General features: G+C 33.9%; 1 long non-coding RNA gene across 1 annotated transcript; it reads right to left on the bottom strand.

Annotated features, from left to right (window-relative positions):
* Nucleotides 1-10,125: 10,125 nt before the first annotated feature.
* On the bottom strand, nt 10,126-19,824 carry LOC119642423. Its single transcript, XR_005248052.1, has 3 exons — nt 19,616-19,824; nt 10,750-10,986; nt 10,126-10,331 (listed from the first exon to the last, which is right to left on the bottom strand). It is a non-coding gene; the product is annotated as an uncharacterized LOC119642423 (long non-coding RNA).
* Nucleotides 19,825-20,072: the final 248 nt, after the last annotated feature.

Raw genomic sequence — 20,072 nt, 5'->3', positions numbered from 1 at the left:
ACATCTCTTTTATAATAAATTAAATCAAAGTTTACTTCGATCTTCTTTTTAATTTTTAATAGTTAAATTAGATAAACTATTCCGATGTGCAAGACACAATCTTGCGACATCTCCTTTATATTCCTCCTTTTTTTTTTTCCAAGTTATTAAAAGCATATTTCTTTCCATATCATTTTGTTGTTACCACTTAAACACACAACAATAAAAGGTAAGCACCATGTGAAATGTTAACAGAACTGCTGTAAATAACAAGAACCGCACTCAGTGAGAGCCTGCCTCCGACTGCCCTCAACTCAGAACTATCCCCTCTGACTTCAATTTTTGAAACGCAGACAGACTTCTCCTTTTTACTTCATTTCCCTCTTCTTCTTCCTGTTGCTCTCTCTATAACGGCTTGCCGCTACTCTCACAAGAGCAAGCATAGATCCCGCAAAATCATACGATTTTGCCTATGCTTGCAAGAGCAAAAGGAAAAAAAAGGAGTACCGCAAAATCATACGATTTTGCCTGTACTTGCAAAAGCAAGCAAAGGTACCGCAAAATCATACGATTTTGCCTGTACTTGCAAAAGCAAGCAAAGGTACCGCAAAATCATACGATTTTGCCTGTACTTGTAAGCAAGGAGATCAGAAAAGAACAAAATAAACACATATACCGCAAGATCATGCGATTTATTTGCGGTACCACAAAATCGCATGATTTTGTCTAACGGCATGCCGTTATTGCGCCGCTTGCGGTTGACACAGACCGACAGACACCCTACCCGAGGTTTGTTCGCGGCCGTTACACATTGAAAATAATAAAAAAAACCCAGCCACATCCAAACGATAAAGCGGACACTACAAAGGATAAGGATGATAGACATGGCAACGAGAGAGCGAGAGTATATATTGTAGTGTGATCGTATATCGTTATATGCATTCACTTTGAAGTGTGACAGAATTATGCGAAAATAAAAATTATGTCACACTTCACCTTGCATTACGAAATGCAATATCATGCCAGGCGCCCCCAATCAAAACAATTATCATTTTTGTAGATGTGAGCATAATTTAGTATAAGAACTTATGTATAAATAGCCGAGTAAAAACTGAATAAAGTAATTGTTTTATGCAGTTCAATCAAAGCGTATCAATTCGCTGTTACAACGATAGACGTTCTATCCGCCTTGTAACTTTAGATAGGGACTGTCTCATGCCGAGCTCAATTGGCATTTTTAAGAGACAGCTCGACTTGGCGTACTGAAGCCGAGCAGCATAGGGAAATACACCAACAACTCTTGGTCACACTTTGAAAAGATAGCTAGGGAATCTTTCCAATAAACAAACTATGTGTACACGCCAAAATTTTTCCTTTACAATATATACAGCAGCTGTTCAGTGTTACATGCAATTTACCGTCACGAATTTATATGAGTAAGCGATTTTGTATTAGAAGCATCTTGGCAATTCATGTGCCTGATGAGCATGCGACCATAAAATTAAATGTTACCAAATTTGAAAAAGAAAGCTTTCCAAAAATTGATGATGATGGCTTACGACTATTTTGCCTATTCCCCATGAAGGCAGATTTAATTACCTCAACAACAAATATTATTGGAGATCTCTTTTGTTAAATTTTCACTGCTTGTTAATCCTAGTTCTTTTTAAAAGTTTGTCAAATCCAAAAGAAAAATCGCCATATATCACTTTTCTGTGTCTTCCAGTGGCTCTGAGTCTTTTGATGATATTGAAGCCTCGAATCTCTTTGCTGAATATTTCTGACGAAGTTGTTCTATTGCTAATACCGATTCAACTGTAAACTGTCCGTATCCGATATTTAGCTCGGTTTTGATTCCTAACTTGATCATTTTAGAATATGATTTTAGATTTTAGGTTTAGAGTCTTTAAAATGTAGTTCTGCGCCTGGACCTAATGGGTATTTTTCTTAGAAGGAATGTGTATTTAAAACATGCTCTGTCGAGCTATCTGGTGTTATTTCAATGATTTAATTCACTTCTTGAAATCAGGTGTTTTCCCTCCATATTGGAAGAATAGTTTCTTTATTCCAATTCACAAATGTGGAAATAGACATCATATTGAAAACTATAGAGGCCAAATTGAGTGTTTCTCCTAAATTGTTTGAGCAAATTGTTACTCAGCATTTAGCTTTTACTATCAAATCTTATATATCTCCATTGCAGCGTGGCTTTCGGAGAGGAAGATCTACTATCACGAATTGCTTAGAGTTTACTTGCCATGTTTTCGAAACTTTTGTTGGTGGCTCTTGCACGGATGCCGTATATACTGATTTTAGCGAGGCGTTTGATTTAGTTAACCATTACTTATTGGTTTTCAAAGTTTACGCCTCTGGCTTCTCTTTCTATTTAGTGAAACAGATTAGCTCTTATATGCATAACAGATCATTCTTCGTTGTCTCGGATGAATTTCCCGTGACGTCTGGCGTCTCCCAAAGCAGCCATTTAGAATCCCTTTCGTATAGATTAATGATCTACCCTCGGTAATTGAAACGCATGCTGACAATGTTAAACTGTTTTCGTCCTTCTCTTTGGAATCGCAAACGTATCAGCTTCAAACCGACTTAAATAATTTGGTTAGATGGTGTTCGTTAAATTTTATAATATCTAAAAAGATGCAAGAAGCTTGTTTCTGAAGGAGGATTCATTCAATACTGGGCATTTCACGGATTCACACAAGTTGAAAACGTCGATACGTTCATCGTTTTAGGGACTCTATTAAAGATTACGTTTTAATTTGCACATTGAGCTCTCTTTTGTTAAGTACAGCTAGGTGCGCGCTAGGTTTCATTAAGATGTGATCGAAAGAGCTTAAAGATCTTTACATTATAAAAAGGCTATAAGATTTGTTTAGTTAGATCAATATTTGAGTATGGTTTTGTTGTATGGTTTTATGCAGACTCTTTTGAAACTGTTTAAAAGCAATTCTTGCTGTTTGTCCTTAGAAATTTGGATTGATGCCCACTTATCTCTTTGCCCCCTTATGAAAATATGTTGCTTCTGTTATCCTTAGCCTCACTTGAGAAACGTAGATTAATGCTTCCTTCTTAATTAAGTTAATTAATGGTACTATCGATTCGTCTACATTACTTGGTGCCATAAGCTTTAATGTCCCTTACCACTTTTCTACTCACTTTACGTTCATTAAATTGAGTCAATGTAAATATAATTACGAGCTGTTTAACCCGTTTAGTGTTGTATGCAGAAATCTAAGTGATATCTATCACTTTGATTCTTTGAGGTCTATCAAAACTATTTTGCGTAATACGTTCGATTTACCTATGTCTAACTAACTTTTAATCTTAAGATCTCATTATGAGTCGATAATTAATTGATGTTGTTTACTATATCAGCTGCCAGCGATATAGTAATTTGCAATGGCTTAGGGGTTCACTTTCAATTTGGTACTGTACAGTCGTGTACATGAGTTTTTTCTTTTTTGTCCTTCTTATTTATTTATTCATGGATAATTATTTAATCATTACTGTTTTTTTTCTTCTTTACTTACTACTTATATACTCCATGCCAATTTTTAATAATAATTAATAATAATTAATTTATTTTAGTTGAGTTTCATGTAAACGTAAATAAAAAAAATAAGATAAATAAAAAAACTACATCTCTATATATAATTTCTATATATGATAAGCAAAGCTTACAGTGTGTAAGCCAAATGTTTATAAATAATACATATTTATTTAAACTTCAGTCTTCATGCTGTCGTTGGGGTGTACACAACCAACTTCAGCGTGTTACTCAATTGAAATAAAGAAATAAAGAAAAGAGTCAAACATAACCTAGAAAGCAAAAAATTGAAAAAATCTTAGTAAAAAAGCATCAATATTTCATCATCACGTGAAATTTTGAATATCATCAATGGATTTCTATAAAGTTACTAGATCATGGATATAAATTTAAGTTAACAGCACGTTACTCATTTTAACGTAAACAATTTCATCACCAATGAGTTAAACATAACCTAGAAAGCAAAAAATCAAAAAATTTAGTAAAATAGCATCATTATTTCATCATCACGTGAAATTATGAATATCAGCAATGGATTTCTATATAGTTACTGGATTATGGATCTAAATTTAAGTTAAAAGGTCCAATCCATATCAAATATAAACAAAAAAAATATTTAAACTTCGCATAGAGGGCGATATCAAGCAACTAGATGAAGTTAATTTTGAATTATTAGAACAGCAGAAAGAAGAACGTTTGATTTTCAGAAAGAGAAAAATGCTAAACTCCAAAACCAAAAAGGGTGGGTCAAGTGATGGAGCTAATGAAGGGCCAAGTGAAGAGCTATGCAAAATAGTTGAAAACGGAAAGCAGTAGCTAGCAATATTATGAAGTAGCTAATGTGGCGAAAGGGAAAGATTGATAGTACTTTCCAATTTTTTTGATAAATCAGAGATTTTCATGGTTTCTGCACATACATTATCATCAATAAATAAAATATATTTTATTACAGCCATTTTCATGATCGTTTACAATTAAGTAGCAGAAAGCGAAAGATGGGAAAAGGACAATTATCTATAAGGGAGGTATAAATACCATAACCAGATGCACATAAAATTTGATAAATATGATATGAATCGGATAGAGCGTTTTGATATTACGAAAACATTTGCAGACGTAAAGCTTCGTTCCCACATAAAAGTTGTATGAGAAAGCGTTCGACATTTGATCATGTTCAGCTGCCAACTTCGTACTAACACAATTAGTCGAAAAAAATGTGTTTATATATATGCAAATAGATATTTATTTATATATATATATTTATATATATGCATAAACAATATATATACGCAACAGCTGAGTTCGCCAACAGATGTACTTGCATAACGACAATGAACACAAATTATTGTTGAACTTGCCGCGAATAGTTTTGATGCGCAATTTCAAATGTATCAATATGAAGAAGTCGTCTTGAAACTGTGTATGTAACTGAATTTGGTTAATGTGACACAATATATGTATACAAGTTGAAGAATAGACGTTTTCGCACAAATAGGTTTTAACCAAACTGCAAAAGTCCAAAACCGTTTTGACCAGTGCATTGTTTTGTTAGAGAGAATGATTTTATTCGGTTAAGGAAAAAATCCCCACATTATAATTATAGTAGTGTAGTAGGAACGTAGAGTTCCGAACAGATAACCCGAAATTTTTGCAAAGTGAACATCGCTTTGTAAAAAACAGCTTTGGAGTGATGGATGCGTATAAGATGTTGACGTTAAAGCAAATTTAATTGTTTTTCGTGCATATTTTAACTGCTACATAGTAATCTCTACTTTAAATAAGTAATTTAAATAAGTATAAAAATGTAGAGGTCAGTAAAGAGAGAGTTGTCTAACGCAAAAGTGGAAGAGCGGAGAACAAGAAACTGATACCGAGCACTCATCTTATATCAAGTCTTTAAAAGTGTTCTCGTTGTATTCATTTAAAAAGTCAAACGAGACAGCTATTTGGAGGACTTAATGTCATCATTGACCTGGAAACTAAGAAGGTTAACAAATATCTGCCATTGCGACTGATGATAATATGACCTTGTAAATTTATAATTCTTTTACTGACATGTCAAGAAAGAAATAGTAGAGCTTCTTAGGGATGTTTTGAGTGCGCTTAATAATTTTATATTAAAAAGCTTACAAAGCTTATAAAAAGCACTTGATGATGAAAAAATGAAATTCCAAAGAAAGACGTGGATGCCAAAGTCATCAGCGTTTTTAAAGGCTAACGATTTCTAGTAAAAGCTCGAAAAAATGAACTTTCAGCGATTGCAGTTATTTGAATTGAAAATGTGATTGTTTAGTTAAGAGAATTGATCAGAAAACCAAATTGTATAAAATAGAAATGATCACCAAAACCCACCATTTTCATCAGAGTAAACTGATCTATCCATATTCAAAATAATGTTTAAAAAAACGACTATCTTACGCAGTTTGACCCCTTAGATTTTACTGCAGTGTTCCAAAGCGCCATAATTTAAAAAAATTGGTCAATGCATTGCACATATAGCAATAATAATCAGATTTATAGAGTATAAACTTTTAAATTTAATTTTCTTAAGACAAGATATAAACATGAAGCCAAATCATTTGGAACGTTTGGAAAGATGTAATTTGTAATTGCAAATAATGTACTCCTCCTTGCTTTGAGAGAGCTTTTTACACAACCAGACGAACGTAGCTTAAAGAGTAATAATTTATGATTAATTGTATCAAAAGCCTTACTAAAGTCCGTACATCCAACTGTCGTTTGTGAGGCACACGAAAAAACCTGGAAAACGTAAGAAGTAAATTGTAATAAATTCGTTACAATTGGTTTATCCTTGAGGAAGGTACACTGAAACAGAGGGACAGATGTTTTGATAGCGAACACTAATTGTTTGGTAACAATCCTTTTAAAAAGCTTAGGTGGGTTCCCCAACTTGGCGATACCTGCGTAGTTCAGAACTACCCGCCTATTCCCACTCTTACGCAGTGGAATGCAATATAACGGAAAGACACCCGTTCGCAGAAAAAGATCAAAGATATTAGAAATTACGCCGCATAATTTCTCTGCACATGAAATAAGCATAAATATCGGGTAATTACTTATGGTCGCAGAGCTGTCAGCAGACAAGCTACAATAAGAGAAATCCACACAGAGGTTTGCAATTTCCCGCTGTTATTGTACGACATCACTGAAGGAACTGAGGAGTCTTTTTGTTTGAGTTAACAAACTTAAAGAAATATTTGGGACTAATACGAAGTGATACTTTTACCCTTGTATGTATCTGCAATAATATTGGTGATTCTTTTCTTTCTTTTGATACTGTTGCAGGTACATTTCTGGAAAAGCCTTGGCTTTTGATTACTGTTTAGTACAAATTAGTGGGGCCTGGAGTTTATGAATGGCTGGCGAGTAGCGATTTTTACTCAAGTGTTGCACAAAGCACTGTTTCCGTTGTTGTGTCAGGAATGACGTAAGAATTGGAAAAAAATTTTGAACGGAATTGATTCGGTGAGATGCTAATACCAACACAAAGAGTGGTCCTATCGGAAATTTTGTATCCCTCGAGATAACTAAGTTTTTGTTGTACTTTTTTTGTTGTCTTGATGCATTGTTGTACTATAACGATAATTGGAGTATTCCTAATACTTATTGAAGTGATTGGATAGATGAAACACACATTTATTTTCAAAAGCCCGCACAAAATAAAGAACGTTTTATAAACCGAAAAGGCAAACGTACCCGGAATGGTATGATGAGGTAATCTACATAAACCTTTGTCTATACACACATAAATGTTTTATTCGTAAGGCTTGCGACCACATGAAAATTCTGGAAGAAAACTTTTGATTTTCTAGATCAAGGCATCGACGACGGTGTCAACGTCTGCCTAGCGGCCTCCTAATGGAGGCGAATTAGCGAGGAAACGTAAACCGGCTTATCCTCGGCACTTCGAAATTCGGTTGTATTGATAAAAAAATATAAGAAATGATTCCGCTTTCGTGGAAACTAACAAGTTCAGTTTTATTTTTAGAAATAAAGAAAAGATTTAGTACTAAGTAGTAAACAGGTAACAGGTTTGCATTCTTGCAACAAAGGAATGAAATAAGATTGTGAAAAAAACAAAATTTCTTTTACAATACTCATATGTTAATGTATAAATACACAAAATAAAAATAAAAAAGGAAAATTCAATGTTCTTGCTCACAATGAAATAAATGAATGAAAATGAAAACAAAAATTGAGTTCAGAATCTTCACTCTTCAATTCACGCGGTCGAATTAATTGTTATTTTCCTTGGCTAGCTGTAAATCGTTGCAATGGAATGACTTAAAATCATCTTTAATTTCCGCTAACAATTGAACGTTGCATTGCTGACCACTGTCAACGTGCTTGATAACCAAACCCAAGATGTCAGAGCTCGAAGGCTTCCCAAAGTGTTTTGCGTGTTCATCGTAGAATGAAAACCCAGCAAAGAAGGTTTAAGAAGATTTTCTTGAAACGAAAATGAGATGAATTTTTCTTCGAAATTTTGTAATGTGATATGAAAGTTGATCAATAGTAATAATTTGATATAAACATTAACTCTACAAAATTTGGACCACGTACTACTTTTTAATTCTACTCTAGATAACAGCAATTCGTTATAAAATCGACTGTGCTGAATTTTGAACAGTTACCGCAATTTTTGAAACTCTTGGACACAACCATTTTTACGAAAAGTAATCCTTTATTTGCAAAGAGGTCTAATTTTTAATATACATCTCCATAATAGTAAGTTCACATAAAAACTGGGTATAATTTTGATGTTCTATGGCAAAAATAAGAACTGTCTCTATGACAATGCTGTATGGGTCTAGCGTAATATAGCGTATATAATATTTCTCATGTTTTCTTCATAAAAGTTTTATCGACATTTTTCTCATATCATAGAGTCATTTCGAAAATCATTCTTAATTTACAATTAACAAATATAACTCAATAACTGCGAATCATTCTGAAGATTGAGCTCATGTTGATTCCGCGTTCCACTATTAGACACAAAACTTCAAATATTTTCAGAAAACCATTTTTACAAGCTTCTTGAATTCTTGATTTATTTTCCTTCCTGTTTTATGCAACGAGTATATTCAGGCAATTGAAAGCAAAGTTTGTAGGAGGTGACTTTAATCCCGGGGACTTATAGCAGGGATTTAGACTACTAAATTCAAGAGGAAGGGTGCTTTACAAATACATTCGCAATGACAGCTATTTTGTTCTGCCCATATACAAGACAAAATTCCTGACTTGCTGAATTTCATCTTACCCTGGCATTTCCGCTAATATACTTCGCATTTATGACAGTGATGGCCCTAGTTCTAATCACTCTCTCCTGATTATCAATTTCAACAGGACTCTTCAATATCTCGCCGTTAAATTTATATATATATGTATATTTAAGTAGATATGTATGCATATCATCCATCGTAAAACTGATATTAGAAACTTTAGAAACCGTCTCGATGACAATTTACACCTCAATCTGAATTTGCAAAGCCGTTCTAAAATTGACGATATGGTAGAAGATATCACAAGTCTTATTCACCTGGCTGGTTTCAAATTACTCCCTGAATAAGGCAAATCATCAGTAGCAAGAGTAGATTAAGAAAACATTAACAAAACAGTACGATTCCTCTAGATAAAACAATCTAAATAAAGCTACAAAGGTCGCGCAACGGATCAATTTAACATTTTCGAAATTCAGAAATTTTTGAGTCAACATTAATTCAAGAATTTTTGGTAAACATTACTTATGGAGAGTCAAATATCTTAAACGACGGACCAGACGAATTAATCCTTTAAGAGATAGGTCTGGAAATTGATGCAGAAATGGTATGGGGAAAGTGGAAAATTTTGCTTACTACCTTAAATGAACCTTGCAGCCTGATAAGTTTTGTGGGACTTCAAACACAGAAGAAGTGTTGGAATTTCTGGAGGGCCCGTGTCCTGCGGATTGGTCTAGCAGACATGTAGCAGTTGTTGAATTCAATGTAGAGGTGAGCAAACTAAACGTTAAGATATCCCGTACGATTGCATAAATGGAATACGTATTAAATCTTCACTTGAAAGGCTCTTATCTTTTTTACATTCATTTTTATACCAATCACTGAAGGACGTGGGGTACATACATTTTATCAAAACGTTTTCAATGCCCATAAGAAAGCTTTACAGACCCCACAAAATATATATATTCTTGATAGGCATCAAATTCTGAATCGACTTAGACCTGTTCGTTTGTCCATCTGTATTGTCTGTTGCCAACTGTTTTAGATTCAGTTGGCACGATGGACTCTTTTCGCACTACGTGAGAACGTTCTCACATTGCGAATTCGTAATGAAACACCCGTTAATTAATTATAGTTTAAATTGAGAATTTAAATAAAAGACATTTATTGTACAATAACTTTAAAACAGTCGAATGGGTGATGTTTTGTTTAAACTATTATTAGAAAATAATTTGAATATGAACGCCAGTAATATGTAAAAGTGCACATTACGTTCTTGATAGTTTAAATTAAAGTCCTATTCGGATAGGTAACTATTAAACAAAATAGAAAATAGAATGAATGGTGTATGGTTAATATTTTTTTATTAGCAATCTTAAATTAAAAGAAAAATTATGTTCACTGCCATACTCGTCGCACTGTTCTATTTTGACATTGCTCCATTTGGGACTCAGAAGGACACATCGGTTTTTCCCAAATGGATATTTAGCTGAAATTTACGTTTGGACAAGAAATACATTTTGGTTTGATATATTTCGTTGCTTGAGCCCCTGGAATAGAAAAAGAAAACAGGTAGAAGAAGAAAACTTGCATGTATGTCAGGCTTAAAATGTGTTCTAAATATCCAGTATGTTATGAGGCTGAAAAAAAATTAAGCCCATTAATAGAGATATCATTAGTTGATCTTATACCTCAGTGTGTATTAAGGAATGGAATAATTTTACTACTCCTAGTGAATGGAATATATGGTACTTCAGTCGATAATTCGCGGAACGTGATTATGTACGATCATTATGTACATTATTTGTTACTAGTACTTTAAAAATGAAAATTAATGCATTCACTTATTTTCTTTTCTTACTTGGAATGTCACCCTCGGCGTCGTAAATTATTACGTGAGGGCGTCAAAGCATATACAAAAAACAATCATTAAATATACCAAAAATTTTACGTTGCAATTATACTCACTGCTGTGTTCCACGGTAACGCCTCTTTTTCCAAAGCTTTAGTTGATGCGCCAAATACATATAAGTCCTCGTTGCCACTAATGGTCGCTCATAAATTGTCAGCTCGACAATTCTCACTTTATGCACAGTCAGTGTCACTTGCTCGCTTAGCGCTCCTCCGGTTTTTTGAAGGCACAACCTATTGGCACTCAATTTGCTTTTTGCTTTGTGTTTTTGATCCTCCCAAGCTTAAAAATAGCTAAAAATAGAAGAAATGCAAACAAAATGTTAGCATAATTTCCGTCCGTTCCATCCACATTAATTTCATAGTAATCGTATTAAAATCTACCGTTGGAACAGTCTTTGCATTGTATTTTAAATAAATTTCATTTTATACTCAGCACAGAAGAGTTGCTGTATAATAATTATGTAAAAACGTTTGTCACAGACAGAAGGATGCATCAGAAAACCCACTGGGTATATATATTTTTAATCAGCATCGAATTTTGAATCGGCATAATTATGTCCCTCCGTCCACAACTTGGCTAGCACATTGAAAATTCTTGCACGCGGCTTGGCATTAAAAATGGACTGAAGGACTGTACTGTACAACGTAAGCTAAAGATATCTTTTTGCAAAATATGTTTTCCAAAAGAGTAGTACCTTTATAAAAAGAAACAAGCTTCAAAAACTTCGGAATGCACCTAAGCATGTACATCTTTTCGCTTGTTCATGAGCGCAGTCTGATGTCCATGGTAAATAGCCTTCCGTTCGCAAAAAAAAGATATGGTTTTTAAACTTTGCAACCGAATTTAAACGTAGTTCAAATCGGTGAAAGTATACGCATACAAAGCTATATAAATTGAGAACATCTTTGCTTTCTCTAGTTTTTCGTTCTCACTTACAAACTACAATAGAGGCGCGCACATAGGTCTTTTACAAAAACAGAAAAAAGTAGCCTCAGTCATCCAATATTATAGAATATGGAAATTTAATTTTTTTTTGGATGACGGCGATTGGTGTAAAAAGTTTGGTCGTATCCAAACTTACTTCTTTTGCTTGTTTTTATGCGATTTACGCGTTAGTAAATCGAAATATATTTTTCTTCTAAATAAATAGTGGTCCACGCAATGTCTTCCTTCAATCGTATCCAGGTCATATCAATAAGCTTATTATCATTAAACCGACCGAATATTTTATATCAATCAGCTTTCTCTTAAAAAAAATTTAAAAAAACGAAAAATGTAAATGCCTATAATGTTACGATTAGAGTAGACTGGTAGTGCTTAAAATTTATTTTGTAATTTGGTATTGCGTAATTTCATTAGCAGATAGTTGAAGTTTTCTAGGTCAACAATGAAGAAATGCACATTAATTAGCAGTCCAATATGTAACACGAAAAAAATCTACCTGGACATATCGTATAAATTTACAACCAAAAAGGCTGTTTTCTATTTTTTTTTAAGGTAATGTTGCGTGGCGACGTAGATCGCGCGCTGTTAAGTAAAATTAGTAGCGTTTTACCATTCTTCCTTTCCGTACTTGTCAATGGTACTTTCAGGTCAATTCCAAAAGAACAAAGACGTAATGCTGTCTTTCATCGCTCGCCTCAATGAGGAGGCTTCTAACAAAACGTTGACACTGTCGTCAAAATATGTTGAACTTTATGAAAATGTTGTAAAAAGCTTCGCAAAAATTTGCGAGTTTTCTTCTGCATGTTTAATCATCTAGCCAAAGTAAGACACTTTTGTGCAATTGACCCCACGTTGGGCACCACTATTGTTTAGCGGAAAGTAATATCTTTTATTAACAAAGTCAAAAGGTTAGACGAGCGGAGTTGTAACAGATAACGCACGAGTTGGTATCGTTTGGGTCCCAAATTCTCTAATAAAAAAATTTCTTTTAAAAGACAAGCATTATTTATAACATTTCTCTAAAGCTTTCTTATTGATTGCTTTTGCAAAATTCACTGTAATATTATGTGTGTATTCGTATTTCTGCACAAGCATAAGTGTTCATGTATTTTTCGAGCACGTTTACTTACAGAAATTAAACCGATTTTCTATCATTATTTTGCTAAAAGGTAAAAAACTTTTTCTTTTTACAAAAAGTAATTAATAATCGACTTAAAACTCGCAAAACTGTAGTAAACTTATTTATTGCAATTGTTTTCATTCCTATTGTTACATTTTCTAAATTCAACTTGAAAATCTGCTTATGTACCACAACCCCCTTAATATCGTGTCCTGACAAATGAAATAGAAAAAGTTTTTGCGGCAACAAATGTTTTTGTTGTTCTAAGTGGTTGTTTTACAATTCAAATCAGCACTAAAAAAATTTGAAAAATCACAATCTCTATGTGGATTGTAGATTAGATACCTTAAATAAAGTTGAATTCAAAATTTTTATAAACTTTAAGAAACAAGAAGACAATTATAATAAAAAAGCCGCTTCATGCCGCCGTAAGTTAGTAAAGAAAGTGAATCCGGTAGAGGTAAATAAAAAATTGAATTTTGTTAAATTTATCATAGCTTCGAGAACTCCTTTTCAATATGTCTGATCAACTACACAGTATGCCAGTAAGCAATTATGGTAGTAGGAAGTGGGGAGTAGTGTTTGCGTAGTTTGTATTAAGAATTAGCAACATCGGTAAGGGCGCAAAAAAGATTGTTCGAAGTGTGCGCAGTGCGATTAAACTTATTGTTCTTATTAGGCCAGAGTATTCAAAAGACGTTATGACTGGTACTCTATTACGCTGGAGAGTATCGTAGCTACTAAGCAGAGAAGTATCTACAAGTTTAAACCTACGGGGGGAGGGGGTAAACTAGTCCAATTCATTAAAATTTACATTGAGGGACAATGCCAACAAAACAGACATTATTGAGCTGATCATCAATATTGCCATATACCAAAAGTGACAGATAAAAATCTTGTTTACAAAAAGTTGAAGGTGCAAAACAGACAATTCAATCTTAATAACGGATGATCGCTTGCCATTGGCCTTTCGTAGCAGCATTTGCGTACTAGGTTAGGTACTCAAACGTAATGATTCAATCGTAAACACCACTGAAAAAGAGTTTTGTTGTTGCCACGGACGTTGTATGGTTTTGAAAAATGTCTAAAGTAGCAGTGACGGTAACGAGTAGTACATTTTCAAGGAATGGAGAAATAGAGAAAAACTTATTTATAAGCTTTATAAGAAAAGTTTAAGAAAATTTTTCTAAAGTTATATACAAATGCATGAATGGCTAGACGTATGTCCTTTCCAAAGGTTCTTATGTAACCTTCATCAAGTTCGAGTGTCAACAAGATGATTCGAATCGGGTTGGCGCTACTTTCAACGTCTCTGCGATAAAATTGTGAAGGATTGTAGAAATGACTTGAAAGAATTGTGTACTTCAGAAACCTATCTTCTGCGAAATATACGAATAGTTTTTCCTAATTTCCACGTTTTGCTGCATCGGACAAAGTCACCAGTGAGCGGTGAGCCCGCTGTCGATAATTTTTGCTTATGAGTAATATACTGGCACATATTCTTGCAACCGTAGAATAGTGGATCTCTCTCTTTCACTTCCTGTTTGCTTTAACTCGGTAGCCTAACACTGCGTTTATTTGATTTTAAAGATTTTTCTCTCAGGCTTGCTTCGCGGATATATAGGTATATAACTATTACTGGTTTTAGTCGTTTCTGCTTTGCTGTTGTTCGAAAGTTTTAAAAATTTTCATTTTCAAATTATCCGTGACGGCGCTTACAATATTTATAATATAAGAGCCCTATTAAATATTTTTAGATGAAGCAAAACTAAATTTGTGCAAGAATTTCCACTAACCATACGGTTCACAAATTTTTCAGGCTATTTCCTATCGTTTGGAAAGATTTGTTAACTGCACTGTTAGAGTGAACTGATTTTTGCATTGAATGAATATTTTTTTAAATTGTCGTTCCATTGTTTCTTCTGTAAATAAAAAAAGCCAAATAACACCAAAAATATTTCAATGTAATTTATATCAACTAAAGAAGGGCAGGCACTCCGCTTAACACAATTGTTCATATAACGACTTTTCTAAATAGTGGTCCAGTCCGAACTAATTTCAATAGGGTTTGTCTTTGGTCCAAGATACAGTGGTATACCAATTTCATCAAAATATTTCGAAAATTGCGATTTGTAGGTTGAACACAAGGAAACAAGGCGCACAGATGGGCAGGCAAGCACAGATCTTCAGAAACCAATAAATTTAAGCTGAGAAGAATGAAAAGACTTCAAAATGGAGGACAACACAAAAATTAATGCAAAATTTTATCAAGTAAACGAAAAAATTTTACATGTTTGTAATCGACTAAGTTATCAAATTGCCATATAACATTACTCTTTCGTCTTATTATCTACAATCTAGAGACATCGTTTAGCGAGTCCGTGAGTAAGGTACGAACATGGGCCTTTTCTGACGATGGAGCTTGCAATACAAAGTTTGATCCTTAATGTAGCCACAAAAAAGGCGAAATCGACTTTGCTGCCGAGAAGGTTTGTAGACAATGTCTTCATTTTCCTGGACAAGTAACACGATTTCCAAAATTAAGTCGATTCGTTTAAATATTTCGCAACATAGGTGTCTAGAATTCAATCATGCTCCAACCAAGCAATTTGAAGAACAAAGAAATTGTTGCTTTTCGCACCAATTTTCAATCAAATCAAGTCATTCATCAAACAGTCGGAAGCATCACATGTAATAACAACGTTTTTGATTTTTCAATTGGTAAGATAAATGAATCTTTAAGTAAACACAGTGATCGCAATCTTAACGACATCTCCTATAGCAATGCTTACATCTCAACTTAATAGCTCACATGATAATACAACCAAAAAAGGCTTTAAAATTCCGCAATGAATCATGAAAGGGCCTTTAATAATTTCAGTATACCGCAAATTATCATAAGAGATTTCAACCCTATCTTTATAAGGGATCAAAGTTCATTCTTAAAACAGAGCGTTGACACCCTTGTTAAATTTAACATCCCTGATGGACTCACCAGTTTAAACTTAAGAATACTAACCATTGCATAAAAATTAAACTGGAACACAACACTTACTTTGCTAATTACATATTTCCCCTTTGCAATCTATCACCCAACGAGGACTTTGTAAATTTTTCTCCACGCTTTCTCTACTGATGGTTGTTCTTGGGGAATTTAATAGTTGGAACTTGCATCTCCTCCTTGGTTGAACCATAGCCTTGGTAAGGAGAAGCAATATGGATTTATTGCTTCTTTTCAAGAGATATCCTGATTATACTATTTACGTAGTTATAAAAAGAAGTAATTAAGAGAATCAAAATATCTCAATTTTGAACAATATTTCGAAGGAACATTTTGATGGGAGTTGTGCGGAACAGAATCAATACACTAGCGAAGGCTCCATGCCACAGAGATATTGCAAGCATTTGCATTTCAAATAGGCCATTAATCGCACCAAACAAAATATTTCACCACTTCGGACAAGTATGGTCGGAGAACTCTTCAGAGCTTCATTGAAAATAAGCGAGCTCCAGTTACTTTGTCAGATGCTTATTCTATTAACAGATGCGCCGCTTTCCTAAAGAAACTTATATACGTTTTAGAACTTGAGAACTTTCTTACCAAAAAAAGGAAAATAATATGCTTGGTATTTTATATGAAAAGATGAATGTCATATTCAAACAAGCGTGAATTACAATTAATATAATAATAATGACACTAAAAAAATAATACAATACCTCATACAATACTTTCTATTAGTCATTTCCACCATTTATGGAAACTTGTGATGATTGTTTCCGCTCCAAAAAATTAAACCTGTTATGTCAATCAAACTACCGTCCAATCTCTCAGCTATGCTTACTGTCAAAAATATAGCTCCTGGGTTATTTGTGGCGATGAATTTAAAAATTGAATTACAAATCAGCAAGGTGGATTTAAGCCAGGCAAAAGCTGCGTTGATGCTCTACCGCACGTTGATTATCTCTCAATGAAACCAATTTGTAAAACAAATCCTGTTACAATTCTTTCAATCGGATTTGAAAAAGCGTTCGAAAGAGTCTGTCTACATATCATCTTAAGCCCTTTGAAATCATGGACCTCAACATGTTCCGAAAATTCTGATTTCAACCACCTTTGTCTTTAAACGTCAACTCTTGTGAATTTCGTCTTCAGAGAATCAATCGCGGAGAAGACTCACTATTTGGAAAATAGTGAAGGCTGCAAAGTTGCAAAGAGACCATTGACCATGCAGTGTTGTGATTAACTAAGAATTTCAGCTTAGACGAAACCAGACTAGACCGTTTGTACAACCACTTTTCATATAAAGTCTTCTTTTGAAAAAGCTATTACGTGAAGAAAACATTTTCATGTTTCTCGACAAAATTAGGTAGCCTATTAAACGATTGGCAACAAGGTCTAATTTTTAATAATTCGTCCTGAAAATTGGCACAAAGTTATTGTTAAATATTAGTTTGGGGAAAAAGAAATCCATTATTTTTTCGGTAGATGGCTGCACTGATAGATTTCTCGTAAAGTATCGATCAAACGATTTCATATTTATGATTTTTACACTCTGTAAGACTGTTTGGTTGGACTACTCGATACCCAGTTTCTGGTGTATTTACGTTATTGTGATCTTTGATAACAACTTGGACAGTAGCACGACTACGTTCAATTGTTTTTGCTGTTTCTCCGCAGAATTTCCCTTACTTCTTAACTTTATAATACTATATCTAATCTCATGAGAAACTGCTTTGCGCTTTCGTATATTTTGTGACATTTTAAAGAAAAGAAATAAAGAAATTTGATTAATTTATAAATTGTTATTTAGCAATTTATAAATAGTTATTCTAGCGATGCTGAATGTAGACTTTTTCGTGTTTTTTATTTTTTGCTTATAACTTTACGCTAACTTAAACAAAATTTTGAAGTGTTGCTTAATATGAGTCTTTGTTTCTTAAGAAATATATTTTTTGATCGTCAAGCCAGAACTACAGTTTTTAATAACGGAAACCTCAATTCTTGATACTGTATGTAGACTTTATTTTAAATACAGTTCATGTATATATTAGTTTGGGGAAAAAGAAATCCATTATTTTTTCGGTAGATGGCTGCACTGATAGATTTCTCGTAAAGTATCGATCAAACAATTTAATATTTATGCTCGTTGGAAAGGTGACATTTCGCAGTAAAAAAAATTCTTTTGCTGTTTTTTGTTTGATGCATTCAGTTGTGAGTTACAGCGTGTTAAAAATGGAAGTGAACAAAGAGAAAATTCGGTACATTTTACAGTTTTTCTTTGACAAAGGCGAAAATGCAAGCCAGGCGGCTAAAATTGTGAATGGTGTTTATGGTTCCGATACTGTAACAGCCAATTATGTGCAATTTTGGTTTCGTAGATTCCGTTCAGGAATTTTTGATGTTAAAGATGCACCTCGTACAGGTAGGCCGGTCGTCGAAAATGTCGATAAAATCGGAGAAATGATCGAAGTTGACCGGCATGTTAGCAGTCGTAACTTCGCCCAGGAGCTAAAAATCGACCATAAAACAGTTTTAAACCATTTAAACAAAGCTGGATTCAAAAAGAAGCTCGATGTTTGGGTGCCACACCAATTAACAGAAAAAAACATGATGGATCGAATTTCCATCTACGAAGCCTTGGGCAAACGGAATGAGATAGACCCATTTCTTAAACGTATGGTGACTGGAGATGAGAAATGGATCACATACGATAACCCTGTGCGAAAACGATCGTGGTCAAAGAGCGGTGAAGCACCTCAAACGGCCAGGAAGGTTTTGCTATGCATTTGGTGGGACTGGAAGGGGATTATTTATTATGAGTTGCTTCCATATGGCCAAACGCTAAATTCTGATCTCTACTGTCAACAACTGGACCGTTTGAAGATAGCGATTGACCAGAAACGGCCAGAATTGGCCAACAGGAGAGGTGTCGTGTTCCACCAGGACAACGCTAGGCCGCACACATCTACAGTGACTCGCCAGAAACTTCGGGAGCTTGGTTATAATAATGTCCTGAAGTTTACATAAAAATAATGGATTTCTTTTTCCCCAAATTAATATATACAAATAGAGTTTTTTTCTCTTTCTCTTCAATTATTCATTTAAATAAATTTTAGGAATAAGCTGCAGAAACCTTATGTTCTATGTTAATGGAGTAGATGAAAGGCAGAAATGTTTTTATTTTAAACAGTAATAAAAATAACAATGCGTGCTGGTTGTTTACGCAAGATAATATAACAATGTTATAGCCCTCCTTGAAAAAGAAAGATTCCTACATTTTATTAATCTCAATTTCATAAAATTTAAAGAACACCATATTAACTCAAACTGATGGAGATATGAATGCGCTTCCAAGATAAAAGAAGAAAATAGCTGAACATCGTCAGCGTGCGTGTCTCCGTAGGATGTGGCTGGATTGCATCATCGAAAGGATTTATTGATATGCAAGATGAACAGAAAGAGTGGAGTAGTCTAGCGGTCCGTGAGAAAAGAGTTGTTATTGAAGACTATGACGAGCAAAAAGAGAATGTGTGGCTGGGACAGCATAGAGAAAGATAATGAAAGTTTAAAGGAGAATAAAAAAGGCTTACTAAAATCGAAAGTTAAACAAAATCTACAGTTTATTGAATAAAATCAAACTGCACAGGATTTTAATTCTGAAGGCAAGTACGGGTCAAATTAAAACACTCCATATCAAATGTCAACATTCCACAAAAGAGTCAAAGCATAGCAATTCTAAAGACGACGACAAAAATCCAAGTGAAACCTATGCAAATCTACCACTCCTAGTGCTGTTTTTTATAATTGTGACATAAAATCATTAAAAAAGTAAAATTAATGAAAATTCTTCTACCTCGACAGCTTTGCAGGCAAAGACCAAGTAAAAGCCCCGATATTGGAAGAAGTCGATCGCCAAGAAGCTTTTCAAGGTTCAAAATTAGATCCAAAATTATTCGGGCGATGTCATCTGTAGAAATTTTGTCTGCTTTGAGAGGAGATTTCGGGTATATTTGGCATCACCAAGGATTGCTGGCATTGTTATAGTAACTTTTTGTTTTATTCGTTTCTGAAAGAGAGAAAGAAATAAAGAGAGGATTACCGCTTTTTAACAATTGCTTCCATGAATATAAGCATAACAGTTTCCAGATCTTTTTACAGTCGTTTTTCTCTTGAAAAAGTTTAATTGAAAAGGACGAGGATGAGAAGGACGCCTAAATTTCGTTTAAAATGGCAAGACGAAACGATTGAAAAAGAAGCGACACGGAGAATAAAACAAACCAAATATGAAAAATATTTATAATAAATTATTA

This window comes from Glossina fuscipes, unplaced genomic scaffold (assembly GCF_014805625.2).
Source record: "Glossina fuscipes isolate IAEA_lab_2018 unplaced genomic scaffold, Yale_Gfus_2 222, whole genome shotgun sequence".
NCBI lineage: Eukaryota > Metazoa > Arthropoda > Insecta > Diptera > Glossinidae > Glossina > Glossina fuscipes.
The sequence above is the reverse complement of the archived record's forward strand: the minus strand, read 5'-3'. Positions and strand labels throughout refer to the sequence as shown.